Source organism: Microtus pennsylvanicus, chromosome 1 (genome assembly GCF_037038515.1).
Source record: "Microtus pennsylvanicus isolate mMicPen1 chromosome 1, mMicPen1.hap1, whole genome shotgun sequence".
NCBI lineage: Eukaryota > Metazoa > Chordata > Mammalia > Rodentia > Cricetidae > Microtus > Microtus pennsylvanicus.
The window spans coordinates 216,263,195-216,288,923 of NC_134579.1; the positions used below are offsets into that span (position 1 = coordinate 216,263,195).

The 25,729-nt window shown below is 43.3% G+C and overlaps 1 long non-coding RNA gene across 1 annotated transcript; it reads left to right on the top strand.

Annotated features, from left to right (window-relative positions):
- Positions 1-3,194: 3,194 nt before the first annotated feature.
- On the top strand, positions 3,195-20,450 carry LOC142842738 (uncharacterized). The gene is made up of 3 exons (XR_012909419.1): positions 3,195-3,235; positions 12,733-12,800; positions 20,409-20,450. It is a non-coding gene; the product is annotated as an uncharacterized LOC142842738 (long non-coding RNA).
- The last annotated feature ends 5,279 nt before the right edge of the window (positions 20,451-25,729 follow it).

Sequence of the window (25,729 nt, forward strand, 5' to 3'; positions counted from 1 at the left end):
AACCGTCCCCTCCCCGCGCCAGCTGCACGATGAGCTCAGAACATAAATCTGGCCAAATGGATCTGAAAATACCACTCTCTCTGGTGAGGACATTCCTTACAAACAACCTTTAGGATTAGAATAGTAAACGGGCATTAGTAACCCACAGCTGAGGAAATTAATGCCTGCCTCTTCAGCCAGAGGTTCATCTATGATGCCATCATCTACCTGGGACTGACCCACTGATGGATCACTTGCCATGACAATAATGTGTGGACCGAGTTCATCAAAATAGCCACATGTTTGGTAGATATAAGCCACCAGGGACCATTTTATTTCGCCTTCTTCACTATGCAGATGTATATTTCTTTCTCATGCCTCTTTAGATAATAACCCAACCAAAGCAGGTCTGGAGACAAGAGCAGAAAATGGTCTAAGGACTGTGTGAGTCTCTGAAGCTAGAAAAATGACTCCATCACCCACAAGGCCTAGGACACAGCCCAAAGATAAATCACCAGACAGTGACATCTTCCTGTCTCTTGTTCAGCATCCCGTGGCCACAAATGTGCCGTGTGTCTGATGGATATATTCATGGGGACTTTTTGGGATAAAGAGAATGGCGTAAGTTAGCACATTGCTGGCAGAAATACGATCCAGGGTGTGCCTGCTGGCATCCTTTTGTCTCTGGGTATAGCTCATGCCCAGGTCCCTGGAGGGCACACACAGCCCTGTGGGTTTTGCTTCGGGGCCCTTGGCGCTCTTGAGGAGTTACTTTAGTGAGACGAATGGCTAATTCTCCCCAGCCAAATGCTGCACATTTCATGATTAAAGACAAGCTTCCCTACACTGGGCCTCGTCTATTTCCCCGGCAGTGAAATATGTGTGGATTTATATTTCCTTTCTTTCCTTCATAAATACGAGCAGTTGGTAAAATGCTGCAGGAACCGACTACGTTAAATCTCCCCCTCGATGATGAAAGGAATCTCCCCGTTGTTGCTTCTTCCTTTAAAGAAAAGAAACGAGGCTTGGGCCACTGTCTAATGATTTCATGACGGAATCTATTCAGTGGTGCTGTCTGCCACGTGAAATAAGTAGAGTTTAGCACATTCCCTCGACCCAGCTGGAGTACAGTTCACGTTGGCTGGAAGGTAAGGACATGGTAAACCCGTGCATTATTAATCATCCCGCACTGCTCATCTGAACACAGTGGCTTGCAGCCAGTGTCCAACCGTAGCCGTTCCAAATTGTGTAAACGTACTATGTACTGTAGAAAATATGGGATACTTCATCTTCCTCCCCCGTTTTACCAGTGTGTACCACTGGTGTGTAATACCCATGAGCGAGAAATGCAGTAGAAGAGGCAGGGGACAGCGGTGCCAGGGATGGCTGTGATAACAGCCACACTGCAATGGACACACCCTTGACGGACCTCCTCTAACACAGAAATCACACAGAAGGCTTTTGTGGCTGCTTAGAGTTTGGCAGCAATTACGGGGCTGTAAGGAATGGCACTTTTGAGAGTCTGGTTACCGGGGCACTGTGGCTTTTTTCTTGGGTGTCCTGCCTTACTCTCTCGCACCTGGCTCTCATAGGGTGCCTGCTATGCTGTGAATTGCCTGAGAAAGGCCCACACGGCAGAACCAATGCCTTAGCTAAGAGCTATCAGGAGCTTCAGGGACCGAGAGTTCAATGAGAGCCTGGAAACACAACTCAAAATACCCTAGGTGAGAGGAGGTGCCCGGCTCCCTGGGTCTGCCTCTTCCTCACATGCTGATGAAGACTACCAGCCGGAGGTTCTCACCAATGCTCAAGCCAGATTCCTTCCTGACCACAGTCACTGTGAAGAAGTTGTATACAGAGTAAGAGGTAGCACATACTTCTACCTGGTGGTAGAATCAGGCGATGGACAAGTGGAAATCAGCTGCCTGCGTGCCTGGAAGGGCTCCTTCACCAGACAGTGGAGTGACTAAAACCTTCAAAGGCAACCCCCCAGCCACCAGGCTGGGAGAAATAAACTCTCGTGTAGGCTGCCTAGCCTGGGTATTTTGCTATGTGAACGAGTAAGGACCTCTCCTCCTTCTCCTCCTCCTTGCCCACTGCTGTGAAGCCTTCGCCAGAGAGCGTTGTTCCTGCCATGTACACGGTACAGTTCCCATGCACAGTAAAGACAAGGGAGAGCTGGAGCAGTGGAACAGACAGATCCCCCAACAGTGCTGACCTGTGAGGGCAACACGGGCAAGCACGGAGTCTTCAACTCAGACACATGCTCACACACATATGCAAACACATTCACACACACACAAACACATACACACACACACACACACAAATACACACATATACACAAACACATACACACATACACAGACACACACAAATACACACATACATACACAAACACACACACAAACACACAACACACACATACACACACCTGGGTCAGAAGTACTTGGCTCTTACTAAAAGCATCAGACATTTTACTAAGGAACTTTCCAGGCAAAGTATAGAAGGAACATCATGGGTTTAACTATTCCTTACCTCAAATGTCAGAGGAGAGAGGTGAAGTTAAGGAATTATTGATCAAAACATAACCAGAACTTGAAGATCAGGATAATTTTCAGCTTATTCTTATATATACACGTGTGTATATGTACTATGTGTGTGTGTGTGTGTGTGTGTGTGTGTAAGAAACATATAGATCATGTGAGTGAGAAGTCCTTGGAGATTATTAACAATTCGCCAGTTAGTGGTTCCTTACAAGAGTGGCCATTTCCAGTCTTGTGAGGAGCTGGAATAGCTACTAGACTTTCTTCTTTAGATATCTGTTTTTTTTAACAAGTTACTCAATTATCTACGTGCATTCAATTTATTTCTGTCACCATAATGTGTGTGAAGATTAGAAAGAAACATGCCATTTTGACAGCTACTGATTGTACTTCTGTAGTTTTATATAGATTTCTGCATCGAGCTCAGGGAAGAAAACATCCTTCAGTTTTAGGGCAGGGGTTGTAAAGATCGCTGGGTGCCTTCTTTAAAGTATCTCTCTGAGATCCTTGCTGCTCCTGCTTATGGCCAGGAAAGGAAACAATGCTAAATATATGCAGCATGATGCTTCCCTTATTGTCTGTCTTCACATAGGTTTTTTTCCTGAAGAACAACAAACAGAAAAGGCTCCCACCACCATGGGACAGTGGACAGATTCAGCCCTTGGTCATGGAACAGCAGGGAACTGCCACAGTTGCTTAGAAGGATATAGGTAATCCTGGTGTTTTTCTTCCTCTAGACTCGATGGACAACTATAACACGTAATCTGATCGGGACCTTTATAAGAGTCAAAGGATTGGGCTGTAACAGAGCACCAGGCATTTCCCGCACACTGTACTGGAGTGGTAGGAGGTGTGGTTTGCTAGCAAGTGGAGCAGGACATGTGACAACAGGAAATATGAGAGTAGTTGATGGGAGCCAGTCCCCTGCCTCAGTTACTTGAGCAGTGTGCTGTGTATGTAGCCTCTGTTGAAGCTTGAAACAAGAGAGCAGCCCACCCTCTGTCAGGAGCCAATTTCCTCCTAGGATTATTGCAGGAACCATCACCCTGGGGAGTCTGCAGAGAACCCCACACCCATAATTGTGTTAGGAATCGTTCTATTGACAGAGCCTACCCCACACCCAAATTGGCTGTTAATGGAGAGCTATCTGTTAGCGGAACCAGCCCCACATTCCAAACTATCTAGAGAACTAGGTGTGTCAACTCCTAGTTGTGACTTCCTGGCCTACGTGACCAAAGTGAACCACGTGACCAACAAGAACCACGCGGCAAGAGCTCAGGCCCCTGTGCCCACCCCCCAACTCCTTACCCTATATAAGCTGTACCCCATCTCTAATAAATGGAGGCTTTGACAAGAAACCCGCTTAGCCTCCTTCCTCTTTCCTAGCCCATTTATCTTCCAGATAGTGCCTCTCCGTGACCCTGGAATAACTGACTGCAGGGTGGGTTACAACCCCTAGACTGAGTAACCAACCCAAAAGTGGTCTACAACCCTCCACCCTATGATGACATTTCAACTCCACAAAACAGAAGTTTTAGGAAAGTGGGGTTGACCTCTGTCTAACATTGAATAGTTACATTTCTCTTTTGATATTAAACCTCCAGATTAATCCTACTGTAATTTGGTAAGAAAGGATCCCCAAAGAAAGGAAGATACTTGTATATTCCTCGACAGTAAAAGCCTTCTTAATGCTTGATTAGAAGACAAGCAAAGGAGAAAGAAGACTTAGGGAACAGCATGCAAGATCTAGATGTCATAATTAGATCCAGGCTCATTCTAGCTTCATCCCATCTGGTGAAGATAGATCCCATCCCAGTCGAAGACAGGCAGTTCTTAGAGCTCTTCTTGATTCATTTCACAAGAAATTTTGGACCACTTGTAAAAGAGAAAGTCTGTTTTGATGATGAGGGTCAAAGAAGTGTCAAGATACACAATCATTTGGCACTGAAAAAAATTCCCCTGCAAAGTAAATGAACTATGGAAAGCCACAGGGCTTCCAGAAACTCCCTGTGGCCCTGTTGATATAATCCCCACCCACAGGTCCTGGCAGTTTGAGTTTGTCAGCACTGATTGCATGGGCAGCTGTCTCTGACGGTCCTGCTGCCACACAGCCCATCTGAAACGTGCTTTCATCCTGAGAGATATCCAGAAGGTGGCTCGGAAGCAGAATCAAAGTCAGTGTTTCTGTGACTTCCTGGGGAATGGGACCTGGGAAAAGGGCCACCAGGCAAGAGGGCAGGGCCATGCGGCAAGGAAATAGGGCCACAGAATGCATTTATGAGACAAGGTTACCTGAGGAAGCAGTGTTCCTGTATGTGAGCAGCCATCTGGCCTATGGCTTAGAAAGTCACCCAGACCTTAGTGGTTTGATGGAGGAAGGTCATTGGTTAAAATAAAAGAAGCTGCTTGGCTCTCATTGGTTAGGAGATAGGTGGGAGGAGTAAACAGAACAGAATGCCGGGAGGAAGAGGAAGTGAGGTCAGACTCGACAGCTCTCCTCTCCGGAGCAGACGCAGCAGAGACGCCATGCCCAGCTCCCAGGCAGACGCACGTGATGAAGCTCCGACCCAGGATGGACTTAGGCTAGAATCTTCCCGGTAAGCGCACCTAGGGGCACTACACAGATGATTAGAAATGGGCTAAATTAATATGTGAGAATTAGCCTAGAAGAGGCTAGATAGGAATGGGCCAAAGCAGTGTTTAAATGAATACAGTGTCTGTGTAATTATTTCGGGTAAAGCTAGCCGGGCAGGCGGCTGGGGTGTTTGGGGACGCAGCCCCACCGTCCATATTACTACAGTGGTTCATAAGGTCACTGTTCCTGCTGACCATGATTGGCCTGATGCTGTGACTGTCTCAGCTGGTTGTGAAGATGGGTGTGGCGTTGGGGTGGCTTCACAGGAACTGTTAGGGCTTGTTTTGGACTGCAACCTCTCAGCCTCTTCTCTCTTCCTCTACCATTTCCCTTCTTCACTCCTCCCCCTACATCTGTCTGTCTGTCTATTAAACTATCTGTCTGTCTACCTATCTGCCTATCTATCTGCCTATCTATCTATCTATCTATCTATCTATCTATCATCTATCTATCTATCTATCTATCTATCTATCTATCTATAATTCTGTCTATCTATCTATCATCTATCTATCATTCTATCTATCTATCTATCTATCTATCTATCTATCTATCATCTATCTATCTATCTATCTATCATCTATCTATCATCTATCTATCATTCTGTCTATCATTCTATCTATCATCTATCTATCTGTCTATCTGTCTGCCTGTCTGTCTATCTGTCTATCTCACAATTTCTCCTCCCACCCCTCTTTCTCCTGTGCCCTTCTTCCTCTATTATCCACCTGTCTACCTTGGCTTCTTCTATGGCAGTACAAGACAGAAGCTTCCAACTCTTTAGTAAATGCTCACAAAGTCAATTCTGTCATGACACCTTCATTGGAAAAATCACAAGCCTATATCTAATGGACCCTGCAGACTCTTCCCCTTAATAGACTCAGACAAATGTGAAGGTCATGTTTGCTGCAATCGTGCATATTTAATACACAATGTATGATATATTTAATCCATTACACAGTTATATAAATATTATATGCATGCATATTATATATATAACTATAAATTACATGCATACATATTACACATAACACATAACTATACATTACATACATATTATATATAATATATAACTATATATATATATATATATATATATATATATATATATATATATTAGCCTCTGCTGACTAAGAGATGATTGGAAAATGTCATTAAAGCCTGGCATAGAAAGATAGAATGAAAAATTATTTATCATGTTGAAATAATTTAAAATGTAAAGAAAAGCTGTAAGAATGGCATTTGGAACCTGCTCTTGCGTCTGGAGTGATGGCTTGAGATTAAGAGCATTTTCTCCTTTTCCAGCTGACCTGACATGGGTCCCTAGCATCCAGGTTAAGTGTTGCACAAGCACCCTAACTCCTGCTCCAGGGCAGCTGATGTCCTCTTCTGGCCCCTGCAGATGGCTGTCCTCCTGTACACAGACCCACACACAGATACACATACTTAAAAATAAAACTAGAAAGACTTCCTTGTGCCATTAATTTAGTCATCTTGACTATAAAAAATTTACCACATTTGTCTTGCCCTTAGAACAAAGATGAAAACAGCATCTAAATTCAGAAAATGGTTCTTTTTGACTCTGGAGTTGGAGGAGAAAGACTAGTAATAGGTAGAGCACAGGGTCTTGGGAGGCACTCAGTAGAATATGGTCAGAATGACCGACTCAGTGATGTCCCAAAACACTAAAATCTACAATTTCTATGAGTACAGTCACGTGTCACAAAATTGCCTGAAAGCTATTCCCTGTAAGCACTGGTGAACAACTTTCATGACGGATGAAATTACATTGAGGGCTGTGGCCTCCCTTCGTACCAGGGATCTGTTGAAAATGCCACTTAAATAGAATACCCGGATATCTAAAACCAAACAAGGGCATCTGAGCTCTGCTGTGTGAAGTTGGTGCTTGATTGCAACTCAGTTCTCTGAGTGTCTTTGAGCTAAAACATCAGTTGAATTCAAACACTTCCAAGGGCCAAGCGATTTGTGTGAATGCTTGGCATCTGCCTATTGTGTGCAGGCAGCCGGCTTGGCATCTCCCTACTATGTGCAGACAAAGGCACTGATAGGCAGGACCCCTGTTGGGCTGCAGGCTGCGGAGCTCTACAAACGTAGGTACACACATAGCAATGTAAGGAACAACAAATCAGGAGTGGCAGGTTGGGCCAGTTTAGCTGTGTGTGATGGGTAATGCACACAGCACAGTGGGGTTTGTATGCGTGTGCACTGCACCTCAGCAGGTAAGGAAAGCAGGGCTGGGCAAACCTCACTGAGCGGCACTCTCTACAACCCACTTTCTCGTTCAGCCCCCCGTTTCTCAGGTGAGGCTGGGTTTCTTTATTTGAAATGTGCTAGCATTTGCCTTTTTACATCAAGTAGTATTAAGTTTTATTGTATTCAGAAAATTATTAGTATAAATAACATTAGCAACTGGACAAAAACTGCCATCTTTTGGAAGGCTTTGAGGAAATTTTGAAAAAGTTCTTGATTGCTACCACAGCCATGCATATTCTACACATTACGTTATTGAAATGGCAAGAAATACATTATGGGTAGTTTCCATTTTGTAATGCAATTTATATTGTAAAGCAATTTGTATTTCTTCAGAACATGCTGCCATGCTATCCTAGGTAATATCATGTAATTACCCAGGTAATTCCTAGGTAATTAAAATGTGTGTGTGCATGCATGTCCGCAGGTGTCCACACGTGCACGTGCATTTGTACATGTGTCTGTGTATGTGTGCACATGTGCATGTGCATTTGTACATGTGTGTCTGTGTGTGTGTGCATACGTGCATGTGCATTTGTACATGTGTGTCTGTGTATTGCGCACATGTGTATGTGCATTTGTATATGTGTGTCTGTGTATGTGTGCACATGTGGGCAGATGTCTTTGTGCTTCCGCTTGTTCACATGCATGTGTGTCTCTATGTGTGTATGTTCACATGTGTATGTATACACATATGTATTCACATATAGGCATGTAAACAGTGTGTGTGTGTGTGTGTGTGTGTGTGTGTGGTGGAGTTGTTGGTTGAATGAAACCTTCTAATTGAGTCTCGAATAGCATTGTTTCAGAACCCCTCATAAAATCACAGGGCTGGGAACCTGAAGGGGAGTAGAGTCCAACTCTCAGTTGACCCTTCCTTGACCTCACCCAATGTTTCTGTGGTATGACCACCAAGTATCCACATATGTATAGGTTGAAAATGGGATAGACAGAAGCAGGAATGGATGAGAAATAGTCTGAATTCTAAGATTCTGATGGCTTCTGGTTATCTGCTGGGGCTTCACTCGGTAGAGCATGGGACTCTTAATCCCAGGGTCGTGGGTTCGTGCCCCACGTTGGGCACCATTCTGTTGTGGGGAGATGCGGGTTGCATCCGCCACCCAGCTCCTGCCACTGGCTAGCTTTAGCCGAAATAACAACACACACAAACTGTATTCTTTTAAACACTGCTTGGCCCATTAACTCTAGCCCTTTCAGGCTAATTCTCATATCCCAATCTACCCATCTCTAATAATCTGTAGCATCAGTCTTACCAGGAAAGATTCAGCATGTCTGACCTGGCAGCTTGCCTTATGGCATCTGCCCGGGAGAGCATGGTCTCTGAGCTCACTTCCTCTTCCTCCCAGCATTCTGTTCTGTTTACTCCTCCCACCTATGTTTTAACCTATCAGGGCCAAGCAGTTTCTTTATTTTTTAGCCAATGACCTTCCTCCATCATGGATGGGTGTGTTAGATACAGTTTCCTTTCTGATAGAGACAGGAGAAACCCTACTCCAAAGAGAAACCCTACCTGAAGGAAATGGAAACTCTCAGAAAAGAAGAATGGACTCAGTCTTTTTTGCCTTGGCTTACCACAGTTAAATGGAATTTTTTCCTTATGAGTGCACAATTGCCCTCACATTCAGACCAAGGAAGTCACCAAAGCTTTTAAGTTCTATTCCAGTGTAAGCCACAAAATTATTAATTAAAAAATCTATCATTCAAAGTCCATCCTTTTCCTTATCAAGTATATCAAACACAGACAAAAATGGATTGCCAATGTTTCGTTAAGTGTCTGGAAGGAGTGTAGCTGTATGATGTAGTGGAACATTCCCTTTTTTCAGCGTGTGCCCCATCTCCTCACCACCCACCTTGTCCTTCTTCCTCCCTCCCTCCCTCCTCCTCTGACTAAGTTTCAGAGCCATCTCTCTGTGATGCTAACAAAAGAAGCTCTGTCTTAACTGCTTCAAACATCGTCACACAGTGCATATCAAAGCAAACAATTATAGCTCAATTTTAATAACATTTTTGCTTCACCCAATTATAAAAGACATGTGATGGCTGCTTTAAAATCAAACTGAAAAATCTTACATGGCATCAGTTGTGTTATGAGAGCTAAGATGTCAAAAAAAGTTTCGGTTTATAAAAATGAAGTCTATTTTCAAATTAGGGAATATGGAGCAGACTGAAGATGGGAGAGAATCAGAAATCACTGTGAATCATTGTGACATGAGAGTTGGAGTGCAGACACTTGACACACAATGACTAGAAACACTCCCCCCAAAGGGACTCAGTAAGGTTAAATACAAAATAAACTAACATATTCATTACATTTATGAAAACAGTATATTTATTTTACAAAATGAAATAAATTATTATATTTCTAGTGCTCACTTTAAGATTCGTTATCAAGGGGCAGGAGGGGTGGCTCAGCAGCTAAGAGCACTTGTTGCTCTCATAGATGATACGGGTTCAATTCCCAGCTCACATGGCTCACAGCACTGGTAATGCCAATCCCTGGCACCTGATACCCTTTCCTGACATCTGTAGGTCAGGTATGTGGTTCACAGATGCACATGCAGACAAAACACTCAAACACATACAAATAAATAATCTTCCAAAAATAACTTTAGATGTCAAATTATTTATTCTTCTGTTGTGGCAAATGAAGTGTCGTCGTCTTCCTCCTCCTCCGCCCCATCAACTTCTCATTTCTTCTTCACAGTGATCCAGCCAGCGAGGCCTTATCTAGCACGGCAGGGAAACACTGCAGAATGAGAGAGACGGCGTCCTCCTTCCCTGTTACTCATCATGAGTGGTGAATCTGGGATGGCAATTCACACCTGGAGTTCATCTTGATGTCTCAGGGCTTTCTCTATCCATGTCCACAGCTGCCACTTTCCTGATCTCTGGGAGACATCATTGCAATGTACTGAGAATAGAAAGAATTTTGGTTTCAGTACCCTGACCCATGCAAAGTAAAGTGTCTTGATTTTCCCAGCACACTCAGGAGGAAAGCCTGTGTTGTAAAAATATTTACATCTCAGCCCTTCTTCCAAGCATGTCCTCACTTCTGAGGCCCAGAGCTGGTGGAACCATTCCACAGGACAATGGCTATCCCCTGCACAGTGGGTACAATCGCTACCATGTGTATAGAGTGCTGCTGTGCATTGGAGACCTACTTCTACCCCACTCTTCCTTGGTCTTTATCAACTGACTGGCAGTGCTGCTGCCCACAGAGGAGTTCTAGTCTTCATCTTCCTGAATAGCCCAGTGTCATCACAACTTTGGTCTTTTGGGGACAGTATCCATTCTTCTCCACTTCCCTTTTAACACCCAGAAATGCAGCGACACTTTCTCCATTAGCAGACAGTTTTCTTCCATCACTTTATAAACACTTTCTTCTATCCCCTGGACAGTTTCTACCGAACTTCCATCTTTATCTTGTAGCACCTTTGTTAACTGAGTGCATCTCATAATATAGGAAATATAAATTTTTTTATTGTAATCATAACATCAGGAAAACTAGTGAAATTGACTTATACAATGCAATGTATAGTAAAAACACCAATTGAGAAACAGTTTCCTTGAATGTTTAACCCACTTTTAATCAGATATTTTAACTCTAGTTATCAATTTCTGGAAAAGCAGAGTAAAACTTTACATGTTCAGAAGTGACATTGGCATCCACTAGCATCCACAGTTGGGACAGTCAGTCTTGATTGTCAGTCCAATGGGGCATAGAATGACCATGAAGATCAGTCTGTGCATAACTCTGTGGGATTATCCATGTCAGGTTTGCTGCAGTAGGAAGGACTCAGTCTTAACGTGGGTGCTAACACTCTAGGGCCTGGGGGCCAAGACTGAATAAGAAGAGAGAGCTGAGCACTAGCATCCATCTCCCTGAGACTGTGGTCACAATGTAACCAGCTCTGTCAAAATCTAGCTGTGTCTCCAGGGAACATGTGAGCTGATACAAATCCTCTCCCTTTAAGATACTGTTGTTGGTTACTTGTTAGTGTAAGGACACAGAATAACCACGACAGGGTTAGTAAAGAGAACACCTGATGTAGACAGAAGAGACCTAATGGAAACATCAATCAAAAGCAGTGGGTAAAGTTATTGAGATATTGTGTCATATTCATCAACTACAAAAAAATAAAATTTGAAAAATTTTGATAAATTTCTCGAAGATATTTTGATAACTTAATCTGAGAGGCAAATCTAGTTGTATGCTTTTGCTGGGTGTTTTTAAAATTATTTTAAGAATATGCACATGTGTGTATGTGTGTGTGTGCGCGCGCATGTGCACAAGTAAGACCACTCTGAGTCCATCTATTAAGACTTATACTTGTATGATTTTGTGCTGACTACTTAGATAACCCTCAACACCTGTCCCCCTCAGCAGACACTAATTGCCTGTACTTCTTTATCCAGGCTTGGGGCCTTGTGGGATTTCTCCTACCCCTGTTGGCATGTCAAGTTGTGTTATCATTGCACAGGTCCTTTTTAGGGCATACTGTTGGGATCCATGTGTGGAGTTTCCATGTCATTTGGTCAGGGCTTTTGGGCAGCTGTTTGGTTGGTTTTCTGTTTGTATGTTATCACAGCAACAGGAGCAGCACCAAAGGAAGCACCTGAAACAAATGTCACCGGAGCCCACTCTGAAGGTGTCCTCTCTATAAAGTTGAGATTTGTAAGACCTAAGCTCCCCCTTTAACCCTTATGTCTACACAATGTGACGTGAGAAAGGATTCGCCTGAGTGAAGGCGCTCTCATCACACCTGTATCTAGTTACGGTGTTTGATCTTGAAGTCAGCAAGCCCTCAAGTCAACATTTGACTAACAACAGGGCCAATGTTTGAGAATACAGAAGTGACCTTTCTTCCCCTTCACTAATCCTTCTGTAAAGGGTAAATGACTGTTTGGTGAGAGCACAATCGTGGACCATCACAGCGTCTGAAAACCCAAAGGCTTCAGCTTCAAGCATTTTGTGTGGAGCAAAGAGAGAGAAGCTATGTCTTTGAGAAGGAAACCAATGAAGCTGGCCTCTCACGAAGAACAACTTACAGTGCCTCATGTGTTCCGGCACCAATCACCGTACTTCCTGTTCCATGAGGATGAATGAAACACCCAACTCCCACGCACACCACAGTTTTCTCTATGGGCATAAGGCAAGAGCATCAAAGGTCGTTCCGACCGCTAATGACTGAGGCTTTGATACTGGGTCAAATTTGGAAGGGAAGATATTTGGATAAATCTTTATGCTACTGTTTCTGGGTATTTCTCTTCATCTTATGACAGACCCCGAGGAACTCCTGATAAAAAACCTGACTCTTCCAGCACATTGAATTCTGCTGCCTGCACTCATGGTGAGTCAACTGTCCCATGTAAAAACATTTATGGAAAGGCCTTAAGAAGCCGGGCGATGGTGGCGCATACCTTTAATCCCAGCACTCGGGAGGCAGAGGCAGGCGGATCTCTGTGAGTTCGAGGCCAGCCTGGTCTACAGAGCTAGTTCCAGGACAGGCTCCAAAGCCACAGAGAAACCCTGTCTCGAAAAACCAAAAAAAAAAAAGCCTTAAGAAACCCTCCCAGAGATGTGTCTCCTAGGTAATTTCAAATCCCAAGTAACTTGCAGATGAAAGGGGTTATTTCTCTCACAGTCCTATGTTGTATGGAGCTGCAGGCTGCGTTCCTGCCACCCAGCTCCCAGCTGCCTGACTAGCTTATGCCCCAAAATAACAACACACAAAATGTATTCATTTAAACACTGCCTGGCCCATTTCTATTAATGTGTGTAGCACCGAGGTGTGCTTACCGGGAAGATTCTAGCCTACGTCCATTCTGGGTTGGAGCTTCAGCGCGTCTGCCTCAGAGAGGAGAGCTATTGAGTCTGAGCTCACTTCTTCTTCCTCCCAGCATTCTGTTCTGTTTACTCTACCCACCTAAAGGCTGGCCTATCAAATGGGCCAAGGCAGTCTTTATTAGCCAGTGACCTTCCTCCATCATTTCCCCTTTTTCTGTTTAAACAAAAAGGAAAGGCGTTCACTTTAACATAGCAAAATTACATATAACAAAACAGTTATAAAGCAAGAATTACAGTTACAATATTTACATCTACTTTATCTTTTATCATAACAATGGAAAACTATAACTATCTATCTAATCTTCAACTCCATCAAAGATTCCAGAAGGATATAATATTACCTAAGTAAATGAGAAGTAAGAAACTTACAAAACTCTAGAAATCACAGAGACATCTTGCTGCCTGGACAGTCACCCAAAGTTCCTCTGTACCGTTGGGGCATCCATCTTCGGCCTACAGGCCCATAGTTTCCAGCAGACATTTCCATGAAGCAGGAAATTTCAAAGGCAGTTCAGTCATTATCTGCTGTGTCCTGAAGAATGTCTCACAGACTCTTTCATAAATCAGGAACCCTGAAAGATCATCTCACCTTTAGGCAAGTTCAGTAGTCCTCTCTCTGCGGGTTCTCTGTGTCCAGTTTATGCAATAGTCCAGGCAAGAGCAGTTTCTTGCCCAAATGGCTATCAAACTCCATAACGAGCGTCTTCGATGCCCATCTTCCTCTTGAAGTAGATTGGTGCTGCCAGGAGCAGAGTGTCTCATTGTCATGAAAAGTCCTAAGTTATTAAAACATTTAAAATGTCATATTCTCTAGCCTTTGAAAGATATGAAGAATGCCCATCTGAAATATATCTATGTACATCTAGAAAATCTAACTAAAATGACTACAAGCTTGACTATAATTAATGATTATCCATTAACAACCTATATACATTACATTTTTACATGAACTACATAATCACAATACCCTAATCAATATCAGAAATACATAGAGCTGGTTTTGAAGTTGAACTCTGGCTCAGTCTCTCTCCAATTCCAAGCCTGTTGGTAAGAGAAAAACCCAGAGTTTCTGGAGTTTCTGTCTCATGTCAAGAGCCATGATATGGGACAGAAAGAAATATGAGTTTAGAAAGCATCTTTGCTTTTCCTCATATCTATCATACTTTTCATTGAATATATCTATCATGCCTTTCATTGAATATATATATATATGTATGTATGTATATATGATTAATGTTTAAGTTTTTCACAATGAACAATGAGTTTTTCCTGAAGTGATATTTGAAGTTTCCAGGAAGAAGATGGGGCCCCATAACAACAACTCCACCTGGTTGATATGATGTCATGATACTGATAGCGCTACTACAAGACCCGTTTTGGGTACCAGCTACACAAGACGATCCCAAATTGGTTAGCTGAAATGGTGCACATCTTATATAACATTCTGGCCAGACCCGCACAAAATACTCAGAGACTATTTTCAATTTTAAAAGAAATTGATCTTGAAATTTAACCATCATTTTACTTTCACAGGATCCCCCAGAAAGAACATCACCCCCATGACAGCTGGAAGTAATTCTAGAGGACGACGTCCCCTCTCCCAGTAAAGTTTGCCCTTGGGTTTAGGGACATCATTTAGGAGTTGACTGTAATTAGTATATGGTTGAGGGTTGGGACGTTGGGGGAGGAATTTTATAAGCTCGGGAATTTTTTGGAAAAAAAAAGAAGAGGGATAATTGGATGATGGGATAATAGATTTATAATTGTGAGTTACTGTTTTTAGACAAATATATTGGTATCAATTCTTGTATATTGATACAAAGTTAAATTATATTGACTATTGTATGCATGCATGTTTCTATGTCTGTTTAAAACATTTTTTATGTATTAACATATATTGTATTGATATATATATATATTGTATATATTTTATTGCAGTGTACATTTCTACCTCTGATTAAGATATTTATATATTGTTTGTGTATTGATATATATTTACCATATTGCAATGTATATTTGTACATTGTTTATATTTGGAGGTCATTATCCTCATTTGTTACACAGTTGTTTATTGCCTTAGTCTTTAAGTTAGATAGATATTGAGAACTATATAGATCAATAGTCATCTAAGTTTGTCATTTATAATTAGACTAATCAGGTTCTTTAGATACATAGAGATTATACTCAGTATAGATAGATAATCTTCAACCTCTTCAAAGAGCTGTAGAAAATGGCCTTTAATCTAACTCAGAGTTTCATGATACTGAGACATAAATCTATTCCCAAGAGAATGTTGAGCACCAAAGACACTCCACCTGGAGCCTTTCTTTTTGGCAGAACTGGCCTTTGGGCAAAGAAATGCCCACACCTCAATCACTGACAGAAATACAGAGTGTGCATCAAAGGATAAAAGAGGACTGTCATATCCTGTCAAGACAGGGTAAGATAGTTTTGAAAAGTTGCTTGCCTTTGAAAATGGTATGTCAGTTATGTTAGGCCTTAGCCAAAGTTGGTTGCTTCAACACTGCAAACATGACTTTGGGTGATTGCCCAGGTAGCTAGTTGTCTCTGTGATTTATTGCATGTTTTGGAAGTTGTTTTACTGAACTTCCTAATTACCCAGGTAACATTATTTTCCTTCTCAGATCTTCGATGGGGTTGAAGACTATATAAATGTAGTTACTTTTCTCTCATGACTTGGCCAAGTTATTTATTATACAAGACCTAAGCTAGTTAGAATAGGATTTGTACTTATTGTATATACTTTCATAGTAGGTTTAGAACTCTCTTACTTAAACAAAAGGAGGAGGTGTTGTGGGAGTTTCTTCCGCTCCTTCAGCCAATAGCCATTGAGATACCAGCCCACTGGGGTGTGGTCTCTCTCCTTTTAAAAAAGTGGCCACTTCCCTCTCCTCTCTCTCTTTGCTTCCTGCTCTGCTTCCGGCGACTAGACTCCTTGCTGATTGCGCAGAGGGCTGTTGTCTGGGACAGTGATCTGTAAGTTTTTACCCCTTTAAATAAATACCATCTTATTAATCATAATTCCAAACTGGTGTGGGATTGTTTGTGATTTATGCCTTCATCAGTTCTATATACCACTTCATCATCAAAAGCAGTCAGGACAGGACCTCAAGCAGGGAAGGATCCTGGAGGCAGGAGCTGATGCAGAGGCCATGGAGAGGTGCTGCTTACTGGCTTGCTCCTCATGGTTAGCTCACGCTTTCCCATGTAACCCAGAACACCAGCCCAGGTCTATCCTCACCCACAGCTGTCCGGGCTCTCCTCCACCAATCACTAATTAAGAAAATGCCCTGCAGACTTACTTATGCCTGATCTCATGGAGGCAATTCCTCAACTCAAGCTCCTTCCTCTCCTATGACTCTAGCTTGTGTCAAATTGACATAAAACCCCCAGTGCAGCTGCTGGAGCATGGGTCACTATCTCCTGAGAACCAGCCTGCCCCTGAGCAATGGCTTTTGTACCCTTTGGAGAAGCAGAGCTGAGTCAGGTATCCAACTAGCCCTTCCATTTTCAGAATTGCGCAGCTCCACAGAGCTCTTGTTCTTCTGTGTCTGTCCCTCCTTCATTTGAACTCAATGCTCAGGTTAGAACCTGGAAGACAGACGTGGGAATCTGTGCCCTTGGTTGGCTCTTCTTTTCGTTATTCAGTACTTAACCCCTGTTTTGCCTTTCGGCATTACTGACCTATTAGTCAGGATGAGCAGTCAATTCCAGAATACTAGGATTCCTAGAGTCCACACCTTTCCCCAAAGACATTGGATAGTAATCCTACTCCTCATAATTTTTTGCAACTTTTTACACTACCTCTCCCTTCCAAATTCATTACATCTTCATTTCTGCTACACACTCACACACACACACAACCTACTAAGTCCGTTTAGCATTCCCTGACTAAACATGTGTCCAAGGTTGACCATTCGGTATTGGACAATGTAGATTGGAGCTCATTCCAGAAAAACAGTGATTCTCCTCTCTCACTGACTATTAACCCCCTTCCACGTTTCTTCTATGTGTATATCCTTGTGGAATTTCCCCTGCTCAGGTTCATAACAGTTGATGATGTCATTATCCTAGTCTTGTTCTGGTAGCCATATTATTGAGAGTTCATAATAATATCTCTCTTTTGACTTGAGGAAATGCCGTGGCCTTTTCAAAAAGTAGTTTCAGCATTATTGATAGGCAATTATCACAATTTTTCTAATGTAAAATTATTTTTCTGAACACTAAAAGTTCAAGAATCAGTGTTTTATCAACTATTGGCATGTAATCCAGCCACTGCGAATACTTAAGCAATTTTAGAATTCATTTTATTTAACTATTTCGCATTATTTCTCTGAGGCCTGCTAACTCTGAGTCAGAGGGGAAATCGGGGCTGTGCTCCTGTTCCAAATGCTAAGCCACAAGGAAGAGCCCTATTTCTATATCCAGAATTGGGAGAAGGTATAAAAACGGACCCATGTGTGTAGTGTTTTAGTTCCCCATGGCGAGTAGCAAGGGAACATGCAATCCTCCCCACTTAATGTTTCTCACAGCCCTCATAGACTGAAGGGAGACATCCCTTGGCCCTCACCTCCAGTAAAGGCAGAGAATGGTGTAATGGAGTCTGCATTCACTTTCAAATATTTTCCACAAATATGAGAAATATGAGAGTCTTCTGTATTTTTCTCACAATGCTAAATCAACATGGAAATGTGTCATTAAAAGACATCTATAGTAAAATCACAGAGTGTGGATTAGATTTCATCCATTTATCTAGGCCTCAGTCTATAGGACTAAAACCTAAGCAATTTTGTAGAGTGTGTGTGTGTGTGTGTGTGTGTGTGTGTGTGTGTGTGTATAAAAGAGAGAGAGAGACAGAGACAGAGAAAGACACACACAAGGGGGCAGGGGGGGGGCAAAAAAACACTAATGGGAGATTGAAGAGAAGCTCAGAGATTAAGAGCATTTACTGCTCATGTAGAGGGCCAGAGTTCAGTTGAGTGGCTCTCAACTGCCTATAACTCCAGCCCACTTCCCAAGAATCAAGTGTCTTCTTCTAGGCACCAAAAGTATCTGTACATACATGTGCATTCTTGTGCACACACATACACAAGCAATTAAAAATTAAATAAGACTTAAAACCTAGTAATTGCCATTCATGATTCTTCATCTGCTAGCAACTACTCAAGGTCCAGATCCAGTTCCAGGAGGACCAGGCCATCATCCAGCATGAGCTGCTTGGAGGCATTATTTACTTACCTAATATCTAAACTAAGAATAATTTAACAGAACTGGTGCTTTATGTTTCTACTGCATGCACATATGTGACAGGACTATGACAAACATATTAACACTCCTCATTTAATATGATTATATTTGTATTTAACTGCTATATTAAATTTAGATGATTTTACTTCTACTGCTTCATCCCAAACTGTCTCTTTTGGTGTATTGTACTTCCAAGGTCATCCTTTCAAATATTTGCCAGCATATATATGGGCAGAGAATGAGATAGATAGATAGATAGATAGATAGATAGATAGATAGATAGATAGATAGATAGATAGATGATAGATAAAGAAACTAAAACAAAACATTATATCCATAATTTGATAAGAATTACTATATCCACTTATTCCATAGTCAATGCACAGAACACACTACACATGTAAGTTAAAGACATTTGTCCTCCCTTAATGATTCTAGGAAGCTTCAGATAGTGACAAATTCAAGTCAAAATGGAACTGGATGGCCAGCCCACTCCTCTGACCCCAGTGCTTAGAGAAGAAGGCCAACTTTAAAGACAGCTTGAGCTAGTAGCAAGACTCCGCCTGATGGAGGAGGGTCATCTGTCTATGTGTTACTTTCATTGGTTAATAAAGAAACTGCCTTGGCCCTTTGATAGGACAGAAAATTAGGTAGGCAGAGTAAACAGAACAGATGCTGGGTAGAAGGCAGTGAGGCAGATGCCATGAAGCTCCGGCCCAAGATGGACGCAGGTTAGAATCTTCCAGGTAAGCCACCACTTTGTGGCACTACACAGATTATTAGAAATGGGTTAAGCAAGATGTGAGAATTAGCCAATAAAAAGCTAAAACTAATGGGTCAGGCAGTGTTTAAATGAATACAGTTTGTGTGTTGTTATTTTGGGCATAAGCTAGCCAGACAGCTGTGTGTGATCCAGGCAGGACGAAGAGCAGGCCTGCTCGCTCGCCTCCTCACTACATCCGCCTTTTAATCAACAAGCAACAATAAAAATTAAACTTTTAAAAGGGGTCACGTGTATAAACTGAATATTTGGGGTTTTTCAGTGGGATGGGAGGCAACTAACAGTGCTGGCTAGATGGATTCACACTCATTTTACATACATGGAAAGAAGTTTGTGGTATTTGGGGTAGAAAAATTCACATTTTTATCTTGAGCAAAATATCCAACATATTGTCTATGATGCCCCTCTTTGAAGATGACCTCCTCATTCTCCCCAAATGTTTTCTCAATATAAACTACTTTTATAAGAAGAAATTCTGACCACGGATTTTTCAGATATCACTAGAAGATTCTTTCCAACTGCCCTCTGTCCCTGTGTCATGTCAGGCGAGCACTCTGCATGTAGTTCCTAATCCATCAAGAAGTTCCATGCTGAGGATAAGCAAGATTTTGACTGAGTTGTCAGAGGATACTTAATGAGCCCTTCTAATTTTCCAAGTGATAAAAGTCACAGGAGAGAGCTTGCAAAAGTTTGCAAGTATGTGCACCATGAACATGTTCTCCTGTCTCCTTGCTCTTCACCAATGCCTGCAGAGTCCCAGCTTCTAAACCAATTTCAGGATCATGCACACGGTCTCTGTGACCATCTCTGCACAGATCCTGTGTCTCCATGTGGCCCTCATCCCTTTACCATTTGTGTTTCCCAAGAGACCTTCAGAAGAATCCCTCCTGGGTTTGGTCTATCTAACATGTCACCCAATCCCTGTGCTGCTGTGCCCACAATGGTGACAGCATCTCCCCCAGTCATGCTATTCGTCATTTTACCATTTTCAGAAGAGAGATTGCTCCTCAGCTCTGTGGATGGGAATGTCCTGTGTCTTTAGGTTGTCTGTTTCTTTTGCAGGAAATGCCTCTCAAATTCCAGTAACTAAGTTGCGAACAACCTGTCCCATGAAGCCCATCAACACTCTCTCCTAGATTTGACTGATATTGTCAAGTAAGTGATACTCTGAAACCATTTTTATGTACTTCAAAGAAAACAAAATGTAGCATTTGAATCTCTCTTGCCTGTTTTAGAGGTCACTTATCTAAACATTCCTAGGATATCTTTTTAAATAATTAAAAAAATCTGGCACTGTATATTTTACTTATGCCTATCACAGCTAGCATGCTGTCAAATTTGCACCATTGTAGTGTTTTGTGTCTATATTTAATACTGAATCCCATCACAGCATTATGTATCTCCTACCATTTTTTTCTAATATAACGAGGACATAGTAGTTTAAAACGTAAGAAATGCTTAGACATGTCCCCTAGATCATGTCACGCCTGTCATCCCCACCGTGCCCTCAGCAACAAAACAAATAGATAAATCACTGTTATGTACAGAGTTGACACGGAAATGAGTTTGCAAGTGTCTATTTGGTGACAGTTTGCATTCTTGTCCAGTGCAGACACAGTCCCCCATCTGTCACACCCTGCTTGGTACCAATCCCAGGGGCCACGGCATCAGCAGGGAACAGATGTGAAGAGGAGGAGAGGGGCAGATGACTCTCCTGCGTGGAGAAGGGGAAGAACAGGAATGGGCGGAGGAGAAGACAGGACGGAACTGTAAAACCCAATCTAAGAAGACATCAAACAAGCTGCTGCACCATAGCAAACAAGAGCCCATGAAGAGTAAGCCTGAGACACACAGCAGAGGTCCCGACCCCAGACCAGCCCAAGGGAAGACACTGAGGATGCCTGAGAGGCCATGGGTTTGGGAACAAAATCCTAAGAATGAAGTGAAGACATGGAACCTAAAAGACTGTGGAGCAGGAGGGTGACTAGCAAGGAGATAGATGAAGAACTCGCTAGCTGAGGGTGAGCCTGGCTGTGCTGGTCTCTGAAACCCAGAAAAGCTGATGCACTCACCCATCAGCCCCTGTTTTTATGATGAGGCTATTCTAGGGCAAGAGGCCTGAGGAGGTGCAAGCTTTCTGGTTCTTGAACTCAAGAAGAGGTTCCCATAGGAAATGACGGAAGGAGACACAGAGTCAGATGGAGGATTCCTGAGTCTGAACATGACTGGATTCCATGATCATAGAATTGTCTCTTGAACAGACATCAAAGATAGGCAGGTAATGACGACCTCAGAAGTCGTGGGTTATAAATCAAAGTCTTTCTTATGGGTGTCTGACACTTCCCTAACAACTATCAGCCGGGAAGATCCCAGAGACCTCTAATCTTACAGGCTATGAAACTGCCCTTGGTTGCCAATGAGAACTGGATGACAAGGCCCTAATGCTAACTGCACCACCACCTTCTGCAGTGCTAGAGCTGAACCGGAAGATTTTCTCCTAGGAGACATCACGGCACTAGAAGTTGCTACATCGAAGAGAAGTCTCCTCCGGCCTTTCACACATTTGGGTCTTGAATTCTATAGCAGTCGCTTCCAGGAAAGAAATATTTGCTATACGTAGCACAGATATGATGGGGTAAAATCCTGTTTTCTGATTGCATCAGAATCTTACACCCGAGGGGAAACTTGTTGCTCATTATTGTAGACATGGCCAAAAGTCCATGGCTGGGGAGGCCAAAACTAGAGCTGAACCTGCTAGCATTGTTTTGTAAGTGGAAATGTTGCCACACTGCCTCCCAAATACTTCCTCCCAGTAGGTTAGCATGACCCTCAGCCTCGATCAGAGAAGCTTCCCTTTGCTGAGATCGGCAGTCAATGCCAAGATGAATAGTTGGTCGCAGTTCTAGGAACAAGTAACTGTGGGATGCGCAGCCTTAAATGCTCCTCCTTAACCCTTCCTTCCATATTCAGGAAAAGTCATGAAAACATGTAAGCACTGGACAATAGAGACAAGAGCCACGAAACAATGCTTTGGGCAAGTCATTGCCATGGCACTTATGAAGCAAAGCAGATGGGTCTCTCACGCCTAGGTCTAGTATAAGACTCAGCCTATGAACATTCAGTCATAGGTGGATGAGGGGCTCCTAAGGCCCTACCACACCAAAAGGAGCTAACGGCAATTCAGGAGGCAAGTCACTGATTGTCTTCAGCATTGTAGCCATTGGAGAGTTGCATTCTAAGGAGGACAGCATCACGCCCATGCCCACATGTGTGGCCCTAATTAAAAGCAGCAGTTCACAAACAAATACAAAATCAAAACAAAATGACATGAAAGTGAGACAGAGATTTGATGGAAGTAGATGGGTAGAGCTGGCATGGGTAAGAAGAGGGAAAGAAAGGGTGGAGATGGGTTTGGCCAGAACATACATGCAGGAAGCTGTTGAAAATGTTAAAAATCAAAGTATAGCATTATACTATAGGCTGGCTATAGCTTGGTAGTTATAAAAAGCAGCATTAATGTTACAGTGGAGAGCTATCTGAGAGTTAATGAAGAAAAACGAGAGGGTGCAGAGGGTTAAATGAAAAGGTCACTCACCTAGTCAGTATGTAACTGACAGGACTTGGAAATGCACAGAGAAACCTAGTGCAGTGAGGTCAACTGTTCACTAGAGGGACAGAACTCACAGAAGAAACAGATAAAGTGGGAGGGATCAGCATCCATGATTCTGGCTGGGTGGTCCAGCCACAGTCATCTTCATGCGGGTGGCTTCTCAGTCCATTGGCCTGAATGCCTCAGCATTCCCAGTCCTGATTCCCAAGATTGCTAGACACCTGTTGGTAGGACTGAGAATCTGGGTTCTAAAGGCAATGGAGGATGACGAAGCAGCAGCAGTAAGAATGGGATAGCCACGCTCACAAGCAAGAAGCAAAGGCAGGCAGGCAGAGCGCTGCTTTTCCTTGGCTTCTATGCATCTGGGCCTCCACTGGCTGGTGCTGCTTCCTCTGGGTAAGAGACTTCTCCCCTCAGTAATCTCCTCCTGGGAATATGCTCGCAGACCTGCCCACAGGCTGCCTCAGAGGTGTTTCAGGAGACAGTCTAGCTGACAATATTTACCATCAGAACAATAAAGAGAGCAGTTGCCTGCTGGGGTCGTGGAGTGCAGGGACTCTCAGCACAGAGCTAGAGATACTGTGAGGTCCTCTGCTTGAGAAGTCGGGATTCTGGGGGGTCAGGATCCAGGGTCCCAGACACAGGAGACTGAGGAGTAGCAGACCTGAAGGTAAGGAAACTACAGTTGTTCTTAACCTGTGCCTCTGATAGCTCACCTAATTTCCACAAATGCCCCTTCTGTTTTCAACCCTGTAATCTTACTTCAAATGTCCCTAATGAATCCCCGGGTCCCTCCTGCTTGTTGTGTTCTGATACAGTATCTAAGAACCTGGGCTGGGCAGTGGGACAACTAGTGTTAATTTTCAATTTAATAGAATCTAGAATCATCTAGGAAATCTAGGACCTCTGGTCAGGCTGCAGGGGATGATTTTTGCTTTGTACTTTGTTTTCAAAACATCTTTTATTTGCTCCTGGACCATTCCACACTGATACAACGTATCTTGATGTAGTAATAGGAGCTGCGGGCTGCCATTCTGTTGTAATAGGAGCAGCGGGGCTGCATTCTGTTGTGGGAGCTTTGGGCTGTGTTCCTGCTGCCCCAGCTCCTCGTCGCCTGGCTAGCTTATGCCCCGAAATAACAACACACAAACTGTATTCTTTTAAACACTGCTTGGCTCATTAACTCTAGCCCTTACTGGCTAATTCTGATATCCCGATCAGCCCATTTCTAATAAACTGTGTAGCACCGGTCTTACCAGGAAAGATTCAGCATGTCTGACCTGGCGGCTTGCTTCATCGTGTCTGGCTCTGAGAGGAGCTGCATGATTTCTGACCTCACTTCCTCTTCCTCCCAGCATTTTGTTCTGTTTACTCCACCCACCTATGTTCTTACCTATCAAGGCCAAGGCAGTTTATTTAACCAATGACCTTCCTCCATCATCTTGATCACATCACCATTAAAGGAATGACCTTGATGATGCTCATCTCTGTGGGAGACCTGCCCAGTGTGGAAAACCCTGCCATCTGGCTAGGATACTGGCTTGGAGAGCTGAGCTGAGAGGTGACACACATTCATCTCTCTCTGCTTCCTGACTGCAGATGTGACATGAACAGCTGCGCCCTGAGCTCCTGCCACAGGACTGCTCTACCACAGTCGGTTTGGGAGCCAGGACAACCCACTCTTCCCTTATGTTGCCTTGGACAGGGTATTTATTTCATCATAGCCACAGGAAAAGGAACAAAGGCAGGAAGACACGGAAAACAGGGTGTAAAACATTCTTTGAAGAACTTTGAATCGAAAAGTAATCTAAAGAAGGTATCAATCGTACACAAAAATGAAGGATGTTGCGTTTAACTCACTTCAACCTAAGCTTTGAGGAATGTTTCTCACTGTGTGGTCTTTTGCACCAGCCTTGATGAATTGGTGGCAATGTTGGATAGAATCTGGACCCAGAAATAGGGACCTAAGCACTAGGAATATTATCATGTCGCGCACCTGCTCTGTACCCAGAACCTCACAGCAACTGGGCCACACTGGTCCCATTTCTGTCCATCTCCATGGAAGCTTTTAGCACTATGGTCAGTACTCAAGGGAGAAAGAGAAACCACAGGTCACAGTACTAAGTCATTAGACCACTGTTTAAAATAAGGCTATTTTCTCCCTCTGTCTTCCAGCCGCTTTTCAGAACAAGAAGACTATCATTATCCTCCTGTGTGAGTGCTGCTTCGGGAAATCTGAAGCTGCACGAGAAAGCTGAGGAAAATGTGAACTGGCTAAGGTCCCTGCACTGTGAGCACACGCCAAGGGTCTGGAAGACCCAGGCATGGGCTCCTAGAGTGTGAGGCAGCAGCCGGTAGAGGCCAAGACCACCTCCTCACTGCTCAGCGAGCCACCTTCCTGGACACACCAGTTCCGTGCTCAAAAACAGTTTCTTTGAACACCACCCTCTCTAGCTTCGAAGGTGGATACGACCTGCCTCTGCTGAGCAGTGTGGAAAGGCGAACAATCACGAATGTGCCTGTGGAGCTGCTCCCGTAGCTCCCCAATAATGCTCCTTCAGCTCGATCCGCCATTCCTTTCTTTAAACTGGAATTCTTCCCCTCCACTATTCTCTGTCAAAGCTTCTTAACCTTCCCTTTGTCTCCCGAATTGTGTGCTGCTCGGTGGAGCTTTCAGGCCGCTCTGTGGCTTTTTCTCCTTCCCTGACATTAGAGTTTGACAGAAATTGGGGGACAGACTGAAAACTGACAGGCCAGACCCAGACACACCATA